Here is a 4,179-nt window from a genome sequence, read left to right as displayed (position 1 = left end):
CGTCATCACCAACGATCCTCTCGTCGGGAGGGGGTCAATCTCCATCAACATCTTCACCAGCACCATCTCCTCTCAAACCCTAGTTCATATCTTGTATCCAATTCTTGTCTCTAAGTCCGGGATTGGTTCCTGTGGGTTGCTAGTAGTGTTAATTACTCCTTGTAGTTGATGCTAGTTGGTTTATTTGGTGGAAGATCATATGTTCAGATCCTATATGCACATTAATACCCCTCTGATTATGAACATGAATATGCTTTGTGAGTAGTTACGTTTGTTCTTGAGGACATGGGAGAAGTTTTGCTATTAGTAGTCATGTGAATTTGGTATTCGTTCAATATTTTGATGAGATGTATGTTGTCTCTCCTCTAGTGGTGTTATGTGAACGTCGACTACATGGCACTTCACCATTATTTGGGCCTAGAGGAAGGCATTGGGAAGTAATAAGTAGAGGATGGGTTGCTACAATGACAGAAGCTTAAACCTTAGTTTATGTGTTGCTTCGTAAGGGGCTGATTTGGATCCATATGTTTCATGCTATGGTTAGGCTTACCTTAATACTTTTGTTGTAGTTGTGGATGCTTGCAATAGAGGTTAATCATAAGTGGGATGCTTGTCCAAGTAAGGGCAGTACCCAAGCACCGGTCCACCCACATACCAATTTATCAAAGTACTGAACGCGAATCATATGATCGTGATGAAACCTAGCTTGACGATAATTCCCATATGTCCTCGGGAGTGCTTTTCTCTATAGAAAAACTTGTCTAGGCTTGTCCTTTGCTACAAAAAGGATTGGGCCACCTTGTTGCATGTTATTTTACTTTTGTTACTTGTTGCTCGTTACCAATTATCTTATCACAAAACTATCTGTTACCTATAATTTCAGAGCATGCAGAGAATACCTTGCTAAAAACCGCTTATCATTTCCTTCTGCTCCTCGTTGGGTTCAACACTCTTACTTATCAAAAGGACTACGATAGATCCCTTATACTTGTGGGTCATCAAGCAGCCACGTAAAACTTGCAACTGACAAAGTAGAGGACGTCTAACTTCTTTTTGCAGGGCATGTTGTGATGTGATATGGTCAAGATGTGATGAGATATAAATCATTGTATAAGATGATCATGTTTTGTTAAAGTTATTGGCAACTGGCAGGAGCCTGATGGTTGTCTTTTTATTGCATAAGATGCAAGCGCCATATAATTGCTTTACTTTATCACTATGCAATAGCAATAGTTGCAAAAGCAATAGTTGGCGAGATGAACATGTGACGACACATTGATAAAGATCAAGATGATGGAGATCATGGTGTCATGCCAGTGACAATGGAGATCATGACGGTACTTTGGAGATGGAGATCAAAGGCACAAGATGATGATGGCCATATCATGTCACATATTTTGATTGCATGTGATGTTTATCTTTTATGCATCTTATTTTGCTTAGTACGATGGTAGCATTATGAGATGATACCTCACTAAAATTTCAAGGTATGAGTGTTCTCCCTGAGTATGCACCATTGCGACAGCTCTTCGTGCTGAGACACCACGTGATGATCAGGTGTGATAATCTCTACATTCACATACAATGGGTGGAAGCCAGTTTTGCACATGAAGAATACTCAGGTTAAACTCGACAAGCCTAGCATATGTAGATATGGCCTCGGAACACTGGGACCGAAAGGTCGAACATGAATCATATAGTAGATATGATCAACATAGTGATGTTCACCATTGAAAACTACTCCATCTCACGTGATGATCAGACATGGTTTAGTTGATATGGATCACGTGATCACTTAGATGATTAGAGGGATATCCATCTAAGTCGGAGTTCTTAAGTAATATGATTAATTGAACTTTAATTTATCCTGAACTTAGTCCTGATACTATTTGCAAATTATGTTCTAGATCAATAGCTCATGTTATAGCTCCCCCGTCTATTTTTGATATGTTCCTAGAGAAAAATAAGTTGAAATATAATAGTAGCAATGGTGCGGACTAGCTCCATAATCTGAGGATTATCCTCATTGCTGCACAGAAGAATTATTTCCTTGATGCACCACTAGGTGACGGACCTATTGCAGGAGCAGATGTAGACGTTATGAACGTTTGACAATCTTGGTATGATGACTACTTGATAGTTTAGTGTGCTATACTTTACTTCTTAGAACCGGGACTTCAAAAACGTTTTGAATGTCACGGAGCATATGAGATGTTCCAAGAGCTGAAATTGGTATTTCAGACTCATGCCCATATCAAGAGGTATAAGACCTCTGACAAAGTACTTTGCCTACAAGATGGAGGAGAATAGCTCAGCTAGTGAGCATGTGCTCAGAATGTCTGGGGTACTACAATCACTTGAATCAAGTGGGAGAGTTAATCTTCCAGATAAGATAGTGATTGATAGAGTTATCTAGTCACTATCACCAAGTTACTGGAACTTTGTGATGAACTATAATATGCAAGGGATAACGAAAACGATCCCCGAGCTCTTCACAATGGTGAAATCGACGAAGGTAGATGTCAAGAAAAGCATCAAGTGTTGATGGTTGACAAGACCACTAGTTTCAAGTAAAAGGGCAAGGGGAAAAAAGGGAACTTCAAGAAGAATGGAAAGCAAGTTTCCACTACCATGAAGAAACCCAAAGGTAGACCCAAGCCTGGAACTGAGTGCTTCTACTGCAAAGGAAATGGTCACTGGAAGCGGAACTGCCCCTAATACTTGGCGGATAAGAAGGATGGTAAAGTGAACAAAAGTACATATGATATACATGTTATTGATGTGTACTTTACTAGTGTTCATCGTAGGCCCTGAGTATTTGATACTAGTTTAGTTGCTATGATTAGTAACTTAAAACAGGAGTTACAAAATGAACAGAGACTAGTTGAGGGCGAGGTGACGATGTGTGTTGGAAGTGATTCCAAGGTTGATAAGATTACCATCGCATACTCCGTCTACCTTCGCGATTAGTATTGGAACTAAATAAATGTTATTTGGTGTTTGTGCTGAGCATAAATATGATTGGATCATGTTTATTGCGATACGATTATTCATTTAAGTGAAAGAATAATTGTTGTTCTATTCACATGAATAAAACCTTATATGGTCTTACATCCAATGTAAATGGTTTAGTGAACATTGATCATAGTGATACAAATATTCATAATATTGAAGCCAAAAGATGCAAAGTTAATAACGATAGTGCAACTTATTTGTGGCACTGCCGTTTAGGTCATATTGGTGTAAAGCGCATGAAAAAAACTCCATGCTGATGGGCTTTTGGAATCACTTGATGCTTGAGAACCATGCCTCATGGGAAAGATGGCTAAAACTCCGTTCTCCGGAACAATGGAGCGAGCAACTGACTTATTGGAAATAATACATACCGATGTATGCGGTCTGATGAGTGTTAAGGGTCGCGGCGGGTATCGTTATTTTCTGACCTTCACAGATGATTTGAGAAGATAATAGTATATCTACTTAATGAAACACAAGTCTAAAATGTTTGAAAAGTTCAAAGAATTTCAGAGTGAAGTGGAGAATCATCGTAACAAGAAAATAAAGTTTCTATAATCTGATGTCTCTTACCGAAACAATGTCGAATAGTTTCACAACTCACGCCATGTGGAATGGCACAATGTAATGGTGTGTCCGAACGTCATAAATGTACTTTATTAGATATGGTGCAATCTATGATGTCTCTTACCGAATTATCACAATTGTTTTGGGGTTATGCATTAGAGACAGCTGCATTCACGTTAAATAGGGCACTGTCTAAAAATCCGTTGAGACGACACCGTATGAACTGTGGTTTAGCAAGAAACCTAAGCTGTCGTTTCTTAAAGTTTGGGATTGTGATGCTTATATGAAAAGGTTTCAACCTGATAAGCTCAAACCCAAATCGGAGAAGTGCGTCTTCATAGGATACCCAAAAGAAACTGTTGGGTACACCTTCTATCGCAGATCCGAAGGCAAGATCTTTGTTGCTAAGAGTGGATCCTTTCTAGAAAAGGAGTTTCTCTCGAAAGAAGTGAGTGGGAGGAAAGTAGAACTTGATGAGGTAATTGTACCTTCTCCCGAAATGGAAAGTAGTTCATCATAGAAATCAGTTCAAGTGATTGATACGTCTCCAACGTATCTATAATTTTTGATTGCTCCATGCTATTATATTATGAATTT

The sequence above is a fragment of the Triticum urartu genome, chromosome 7A (assembly GCF_056163025.1).
Source record: "Triticum urartu cultivar PI428250 chromosome 7A, HENAU_Tu73, whole genome shotgun sequence".
Taxonomy (NCBI): Eukaryota; Viridiplantae; Streptophyta; class Magnoliopsida; order Poales; family Poaceae; genus Triticum; species Triticum urartu.
Note: the sequence above shows the minus strand (reverse complement) of the source record.